General features: G+C 44.1%; 1 long non-coding RNA gene across 1 annotated transcript; it reads right to left on the bottom strand.

Moving 5' to 3' along the window:
• Positions 1-3,597: 3,597 nt before the first annotated feature.
• LOC113944356 lies at positions 3,598-7,962 on the bottom strand. Its single transcript, XR_003526651.1, has 4 exons — positions 7,836-7,962; positions 7,000-7,005; positions 5,829-6,015; positions 3,598-3,927 (listed from the first exon to the last, which is right to left on the bottom strand). It is a non-coding gene; the product is annotated as an uncharacterized LOC113944356 (long non-coding RNA).
• Positions 7,963-9,131: the final 1,169 nt, after the last annotated feature.

The following is a 9,131-nucleotide window of genomic DNA, read 5'->3' on the forward strand; positions in this document are numbered from 1 at the left end:
TATAAGCTGCCCAATACCCTTGCTATGCTGTATAAGTTGTGTTTCATGGAACAGTGTGAGTATGAAATAAAAAGCTAATTTTTGTTTTTTAATCATCTGTGGATGCCACTATGAAAGCTGACATTGTTAAAGCCACTACAGAGTTTTCTATGAATACTTGTAAGAATTGTTTTGTTATATATAAACCTAAATAAAGAGATTGTATTGATACAGAGACATTGGATAAGAACATTTAAAAGGCTATTCTTTAGGCCTCAAAGAAAAGGCTTGCTGTAAAATGGTGCATTATTCCATTTATTAAAGATCATATTAATGACAAAAAGCACTGTCTTTTGTGCGTTTTTCACGTTATTATTGGCCACGAGTAATAAGATATGCTCCCAGGAATGAGAGGGTTGCAGTAATGCAGTGCCTCTGCTCACTTCTCTGCCCTTTCTCACTGATCAGTCAGCTCAGGTGTTTGTATTGGAACTGGACACTGTTTTATAGGTGTTTCAAAGCAGCAGGCCTTGCATGACCTGCTGTCACACTTTGTCTGCCTGCTAAGTGTTTAAATGCAAAAAAAAAACCAAACCAAAACAAAACAAAAAAAACCCTCAGAAAAAAAACAGGAGAAAGAGGCATTAAACTAAATAGTTTTCTCCTTCAGTTTTGGTTGAGTGGCACTTGGAGAGAGCACAGGATTGATGGCAGACAGGCATATGGGAGGAACACAGCAAGGATCAACCTCTGCAGGTGGGACAGGAATTAAAAGAGAAACCCCTTATCCTTCCCACGCAAGCTATTGCACTTTCTCCTCCCCGTGAAGAGACAATGTCCTGGCATTCTTACAAGCAGGAGCTTTTGCAGCCCAGAGCTGCCTTCCTATCCAGCAGAACTAAAAGAGATGGATTAAGATAGTAGAAGGATGCTGCAAATTTCCACCAACTGGCACTTTCCACTATACACAGATTGGTGGGATCCATCCTGCAGCTCAGTTGCTCTGTTGGGTTTGTCTCTCCTCCTCACTTAATTCTTATTAATTTATTTTTCTCTATCCACAGTGGTGATTTTTGCAGGCAGAAAAGGAAAGTGATACAAGTCTTACACTTCTGTGGCCAAGGAACTAACTCCAAAGTGCAAGGAAAGAAGGGAGACAGAGTAAGGAGCTTCATTTCTTGCTGTCATAAATAAGGAGGAAGCAACAAACTGAGGCAAGTAGTGTATGGTTAAGTATCTGCCTGTATGGCAAATCACCTCAGCCCCACAAGTACGGTGGGTGATATTTGTTTCAGGCATCAGCAACACAGTGAACCTAGAAACCCCTGGCTGCAGGAAGGGGCTATGGCAAACCCTGCTTCCCCTGCAAGCAGAAGGCACACTGAGAGTGGAGGCCAGCATAACAAAAGGAGGAGACATGTCCCCAAAAGCAATTATTGTTCTTTGCTGACAGTAAGAGCAGCCAAGTCCTGCCCTACCCCAGCAGGTGTGGCTGAGCCTTGTCCTCGGGGCATCTGAGAAGCCTTGACTCAGCCCTGCAGTAACAAACTGGTGAATTTTGCTGATATTTTTTACTGGGTGCATGAGCTACTCAGGACTAAGTAGTAGTCTCCTCATAGTGTTCCCTGTGTGACCTCACACGCTCACCTCTGCCAGCTCTCTCCTGCAGAAATAACAACCACTTTTATTTGGCTTTTGCTTTGCTAATGGGAAATGAAAGTAAAACAACAATAATTATATTGCCCTTTGTTCCAGAGCAGTGATGCAGCTGCAGAACGTACTTTGTGGAACACAGCCACGTCAGTCTTCCATTTGTTTCCATTCAGGGTTTTTCCCCCCATTTGCTTCTTGCTAATTCTGATGTTATGGAAATTCTCCACGTGCAGGAGATTATAGACATCTGCTCTCTGCCATGACCCAAAGCACATTCTATTGGATAAGAAGGTTAATTTTCCACAGGCAGGAAAACTAACCTATACCAGAATGTTTGTGTCTGTATAAATTCAGCTTTTCATGTTAGCCTGAAAGGTTGTCATTCTCCATCCAATGAGGAGTTGAAACGTTTTGATTCCTGGAATTTAAATGGCACACTTTGGTGTTCTGCTTTTATGTCAGGGGATCTTCTTCCTTCAGCTCTCAGTACCACAGGGGAAGTCTGTGAGAAATCCACAAATGTGATCTGAGCCGAAGTCATGCTTTGGGGATCACTCACGCCTCTTTTTACAAAGACAACAAATAAGGCTGGCTAAGGACAGCTGGTCTGTGGGAGGTGATTAAGGAAAGCAAGTCTGTATTTACTATGCAGTGTCTGAGCAAGTGGCATTTCTCGCATGGGCAATGGAAAAATGTTAAGGATGCAAATATTGAGAAAGGTTGGAAACACCTGATCCAGGTGCATTTCAATTCCCGATGGGAAAGACAGGAGCTTCCCAGCACTCTCTATCACAGTCCAAGCACCTTTTGAGAATGAGGACATAGAGTCAGCAGAGAGCAGGCATGGTTTAGGCAGGTAATGGGCCAAAGCCAGTGGGCAGAGTCTCAGGTGCATGAGGTAGATTTGAGAAAGGAGAAAGGATGGAGGGGGGTAGAGATACTTGTTTCAGGCTTCCATAACACAGTAGAACTCAGCATTTTTCTTTGGCCCAATTTCTTTGTTGTTCCTGCCAAGTGCTAACAGGAAAGGATAGTGTAGGGCATTGTGATAAAGAGAGTACAGAGGTTGTACAGCTCGTTTTACTAGTGCCACTGCTTGTAACAGGCCTGCAAGCAGCTCCTAGGAATGGTACAGGCTTTTTTGCTTTCCTCTTTCGCTTACTGCAACCTTTGTTTGGGAGAAGTTCGTGCCACAAGATATCAGATTTCTTAATCAGAATGACCAGAAATACAGTTTTCATAATGTACTTTTATGGTGCAAGGGAAGCGAGGTTGAGCTCGTGCTCTGTTCCTGGTTCCCTTCCTGACGGTTGGTCTGTGTGCTTTGCGGTGACTGGTGTTTTGCCAGTCTGCTGTAATACTGAAATTATACCTGTTTTCTCAATCTCTCTCCCTTTCTTCCTCTTTCTCCCCCTCCCCCTTCCCTCTTATAGGAATGGTAATAATTGAGCCCTGTTGTAAGGAGTAAATTCTAGCACCTCCAGGTCTCTGGGTTAGTTAAAAAATGAGATCTGACACAAATCATTGTAGCAAGGTGTAGGTCTGACTCTAGCCCATGAGATAGGCATTGCTGCTGCACATATCACTTGTACTGGTGCAGCTAAGGTGTGTATGGGTGACCAGAGAATTTCCTGCAGGAGGGAGGCCTTGATGGATCTCTGCTGAAGTGGAAGGAATTTATTGGGAACCTGTATTTCTGTTGCCATGCCAAGAATTTTCTTGTAAGACTGTTAACAATTTTGAATCAGGCCTTAGAAACAGCTGGCTTAAAATCACCAGGAAGCCAGCTAACTTTATTTATTGTTTGCCTCTGGAAAGCCGGAATTCAACTAAATCATGTGTTTGAGCTTTACCCTGTGATTGTGAGATGTGCTTTTAAGACACAGGCAAGCAGAAGTCCCCATCTGCCTACACAAGCCATGAACTGAGACTGTTCCTTTTAGGAAGCAAAGTTTTATTTTGGAATAGGAGCAATCACATGCAAATTATCATTCAGCATCTTGTAGGATACCTAGGGGAGATTATACTGTCTCTTGTTTAAATGAACTAGGCCACTTCTCTCACTGTACCGAAAAAAAGATTCCAAAATGTGGTGGACAACAGGCCTTTTCTGCTGCTCATTCTCTTCCCTCATCTCAATCCAGGAAGAGTTCCAGTCACTCTCAGCTGGCAAGAGTTCCCATCGCTGAACCAAGCAGGATTCCAGTTGCCCCTCTCCTTCAGCAGCTGGATACTCACCACAAGGTTATTGCTTAGTGTTGCTGCTGACATTTAACACATGCTCAGAAAACTGATCTGTATGTGTGGAAAAACATGTCACTTGTAGGTGAACTTAGCACTGGCTTCTAAAGAAATTAACCTTGTACTTCTCCCAGGTAATTATGTGTGCCAGGAATGTGCAGTGGGAACGTCTCTGAAGCTGCAGGTAAATGTTGCATTGAGGAACTGGATTTCTTTGTCAGAGATGTGTTACCTTAATGCCAGTGAGGCACTGGAGCCTCTGGATGTTATTTCTGTGACAACTTTTCTTAAAGATTGTACTTCATAAAATGTGTCAGGAGTGCATTTTGCTTATTGCATGGAGTTTGATTTATGCCCAAAGTCCCATCTGTTGTTTTTTATTTTTTTTAACCTTAATACCTTATTTCAATCTGTTTGCCTTCTCAAATCCCCTCAGATATTCCAGAATATTAACTAGGCTCTTACAGGTTTTGTGTAAAGCAAATTCTATTATATTTGTCCTATTTTTTTAAATGTCTTTTTCTCTACTTGATGTTGAACACCCACAGAAACAAGCAAAACAAACTCACTCTGCAGGGGAGAGATGAGAAATGCAGTGAAATATCCTGGGGCATAATCTAGTGTTTAGATTAGGCTCCCAGAATCTTTAGTCTTTCAACCTTCAATATTGCTTGTAACAACTGTGGTTAAAAAAGCAATTTCAGTCAGTAGATTGCTCCTCTACATGTGCTGCTTTGCATTTTATTTAATTTTGGAATAAGACAATAACATATTTGAAGCTGCTTGAAGTACAGTAATTTTCTGTAGGGTTTACTATTATTGCTATTATTTTAACAGAGCATTTTTCATATATATTATTATGATCAGTGAGCAGTACTGCTTAGACATTTTCAGTCCTTAGTATAAGGAAACTCCCTAAATCTTAGGCTTTTTACTAACTGTACAGTGGGATTTGTTCCTATCAATTTGGTTAAACCCCTTTGACTCTTTGTTACTCTGCTTTTCATTTGAGGTTACCAGTTGACCAGTTTTCAGTTGACCAGTTCCCAGACTTGTTTACATCCCTGCTTTCAGCAGGTTGCAGATTTGTTTCTGCAGCTCTCTGTGTTGGATCAGTCTGCCCTTGAGGGCACTTGATATACTTCCAGCCTTTGGACTGATTTGTTTGTATCTACAGCACTTACCACACGTCATATTTTAAGAAAGAGCCAACACCTTGCACGTAAGGGGATGTTTGCCATACCTAGATTTAATCCCCCCACCACTGACTAGAAAGCAGCACATTTTGGTTGGACTCTGGATGGGTGCTGAGAGCCTCCAAGCCGGAATAAGTGTGTCATGGATTTGAAGAAACCCAGCCCAAAAGGTTCCACATGAAATGGTATGAAATGCGTTGCTCAGAGTTGGCCTGGACAGCATTTGGCAAAGTCTGCAGGCAGAAAGGAAGGTGAAGGCTGAAAAAAACCCAGAGCTTGAGAGGTGTGAATTACAAGGAGAATCTGGGGAATCTGGATCCAAGTTATTTGGGGCTGGGGTTTTGTTTTGAGGAATTTTTTTGTAATTGAAAAAAAGTTTCAAAACTATTTTCAAGTTCATAATCCTGCTTTAGCTCTTTCCATTATTTCCATAAGGTGTAGGAGTAAAATCCTGTTGTAACACATTTGTTACAGTTTAAACAAATGAACGTACTAAGTACACGGTGTTTGACTAGGTCTGAGTACATGACTTTACATGTTGAACTCTCACATCTGCTGCAAGTAGAGTGATACAACTGCTGATGAGCACTACACATAAATGCTGTGCTTTATATTCTCACAGCAGCTGTGTGGAGCAGTGTCATCTCTGCAGTGTGACAATAATGTGGGAAGTACTATAATTGTCACAGGTATCTTCTGCGTTCAAAGTCGTGACTTGACTCCATAACATGCATCATGAAAATAAATACGAATCAATACCTGTCATTTTTGGCCTCTTCAAAACAGTAACAGGAATAAGAATGCATCCAGAATATTTTATGCCTTGGAAGTATCTTTATGGCACACTGCTTCCAAGTACTTGCAAATACTGCTTCCCAATATTTCTGGGGAGGATAAATTGTCCAAGGGATGAAAGTCTGCTGCACAAATCTATTGGCACTGGGTGCTGCCACAGCAGGAAGAATTGCATCTTCTGCTCTTGACTGAAAATTACAGCAAAGAAGTGAAACAAATGCTGCATAAATTAACCTGCTTTAGGATAACTGTGTGCTGTTTTGGGCTGCTGTTGCCGCTTAACCTGTCAGGCAGCTGGCAGGTTAACACACTACACACCTGCTCTCTCACTTGCCCTCCCCCAGTGGGGTGGGGGAAGTGAACTGGGGGGAAAAAAAAAAGATAGAATTTGTAGTTTGAGATAGAGTTTAATAGGACAGATTAATAATGATGATAATAATAATAGAAGAATATACAAAACAAATTATGCACCTGACAGCTAATGCCCAGCCAGTCCCTGAGTAAATAATTCACCCTTATGTTGCCAGTGCAGATCCACCTGAACCACTTCAGTGGCCCAACACACTTTTACAAGCAGCAATATCTTACCAGAGTTCAGCAGCCCAGGTGGGCTTTCCCCTCCTCTGACAGTTGCTCTGCTTCCATCGCTGCAGCCAACCCTGGAGAGCATTTGTCACCATCTGAGAGTCAGTACAGAGATGTTTCTCATCCAGCCATGTCTAAAGCCACCTGGATAGTTTCACCTCTGCAACCTGACTCGATTCACCTTGTCCTTCAGCAATTTCTGCAGCTTGCTGTGTGAGGCTCCACACAGCAGCTTTCCATCAGTGAACAGCTCACATGGCTTCTTGTTTTCTGATAGTTCATTATACAGTGGAGGTTCTTCAGCACGTGCCACCTCCTCCTTGGCAACATTCCGAAATCTTTGCCTTCTGGCCAGCTCATGATCACTTCAAAAATTCCTGGTGATTGGAGTTTTGTGTTCAACCTTGTTTTGTGATCAGTGTGACTCACTTAACATCATGCAGCTGATGCTACACGGACTGTAGAGGGGATACCCAGCCCCACAGCAGCAGTCAGGGTGCCAGGAGGAGCTGTGCTTCTGTACCAGTCACTTCCGAGGCGCCTCGAACACCTTCACCTGCTGCCAACATTGCAGGCCTTGGATCTTCTCTATCGACGGCTCCAAAACCCTACAGGTGACCTCGAGTCTCCCCTGGTGCTCTCTGTCAGAGGCTCCAGGTAGGGCTGTTCTCCCTGACTGCAGTATTTTGGTAGTTGGTGGAGACATAGCTGTTATTTTGTTGATCACATCCTTTGGGATCTAACAACATCCATCTTGCCATTTAGTTCCTAAAAACTTCTTCTCCTGTGCAGGACCCTTGACCTTACTCTGTGTTATGGCAAAACTGGCTTTCAGAAGGATTCAAGCTATTTTCTTCCCCTTCTCAAAAACTTCTTTTGCTGTGTTGCCCCACAGATGAGTCACAGAAACTCCTGAAGGACAAAGCAGCAAATGGGTTCCATTTATTTCTCCAGGCATGCCAGGTGCTGGTTTTTTACCTTTGGAGAGCTGTGAAGTTCATGTTATCTTTATAATATATACATGGAGTCACTGAGGGAATTATGAGATCCCTTCACCTCCAATGACAGCAGTATGCAGCCTGTACTAACTATTCTTTGCCTCTCAGCCATTCCTGGTGAGGAAAGCGCAGTCTCCCAGGTATTCCATTAATTAAGTGGGTTATCAGGGGTTTTGATGCTTTGCCACATTGCATCAGCCATGCTTGTGATGGATACAAGAAAAGGACTGTGAAGTGGCCCTGTGTGTAATTTATAAGGCAACTTAAGTAAATTGCACAGTTGAATAAAGGGATACAATAGGACTGATGGTGATCTGCCAGGCTTCTGGTACCTTCCCTCGGCAGCCACTTTCAGATGTAGCCCACAATAATTCTAAAGACTGGACACAGCCTCTTGTAGCCAGTTCTGATTGACCCATCCAGCTCTCCTTAAGGCCATATTACTAGTATTTAGAGTACCTGTAAATAATGCATTTTAAAATAAATTTATTAATTGAGAATGTAAGAGCTTACTTCTCAACAACCTCATCACTAGAAACACATCTGTCCTGTTCTCTTTCACCAATCTGATCTCTCATAAAAAGCTTTCAACTCTGACAAGAGCTTTAACCTTTGAGGCTTTAGGTAGGCCAATGTCCAGGCATCCTTGAGAAGGGCCTGTGCACATTATAGGCTCGCTTTTCAGGTTTGTTGAACTTGTCAGCACACGGATGGAGCTCCTCAAAGGGGAAGTGGGGCTTTTTAGGTGAAGTAGGCTTCAGTCAGAAACAGCAAAGGAGAAAGGAAAGGGAAAAAAAAAGCCAAACCCAAGCACAACCAAGCTGAAGAACAGAGAACAATATGTAATTTGTTGTCACACCATTTGTATCATAGCAATGGTATTCAATTGCAACATGCAACTTGTAGAGCAATATTGAAAAGAATTTGGGTAAGTTCTGGTAGCTCAGAACGGGCATTGCAATAAAGACAGAAAAAAGATTTATTGATTCTTTCTCAAGGGTGCTAACGTGTGTTTACCTTGCATTTAAATAACCCTAACACATGAGCTAGGGCTTGTTCCATGCATGTATTCACTGTCCTGATGTATAAATCGGGTTAAGAGGATGCCAGCAGTTCACAAGTATTTTTAAAAGATTGCAGTGAAGATGCAACTAATCTAACCTAATGGAAAAAGAGTAAACACAGCAATTAAGGGGAAAGGGGGTCAAGTCTGCCTGGATATTGCCCACGTCCCTGGTGCCATCATTGGTAACGGCGAGCGGGTGGCAAAGCGATTGGATAAACCGCTGCGGAGCCCCGTCCTCTCCTGGAGTGCACCTAGGGCTAGGGATAATGGAGCAGAATAGGAATAATGGTCCCTTGGAACGGGACCGAGGCACTGGTGAGCCGCAGCCGCCACCCCTGCCGGCGTCCAGCATTCCACGTGTCCGCGGGCACCCCGGCCGGGACGCGGGGAGCCGAGCGGCGGTCGCGGGGGCCCTCGGGCACGTCCTTGTCCCCCGGGGGCGGGATGGGGGTCTAGCCTGGCGCGGGGGCGGTGGGGTCGGGGCGGGCCCTGCCCAGGCTGTTCCCGAGGGGTCCCGGGCTGTTCCCGGGCTGTTCCCCGGGTCCCCCCGCGGCACGTGCCGGGGGCAGCTCGCGGCCGCGCCGCCGCCCGCGTGCGGCTCAGTGCGCGCGACCCCCC

This window comes from Corapipo altera, unplaced genomic scaffold (assembly GCF_003945725.1).
Source record: "Corapipo altera isolate COAL_440 unplaced genomic scaffold, ASM394572v1 45, whole genome shotgun sequence".
Classification (NCBI taxonomy): Eukaryota; Metazoa; Chordata; class Aves; order Passeriformes; family Pipridae; genus Corapipo; species Corapipo altera.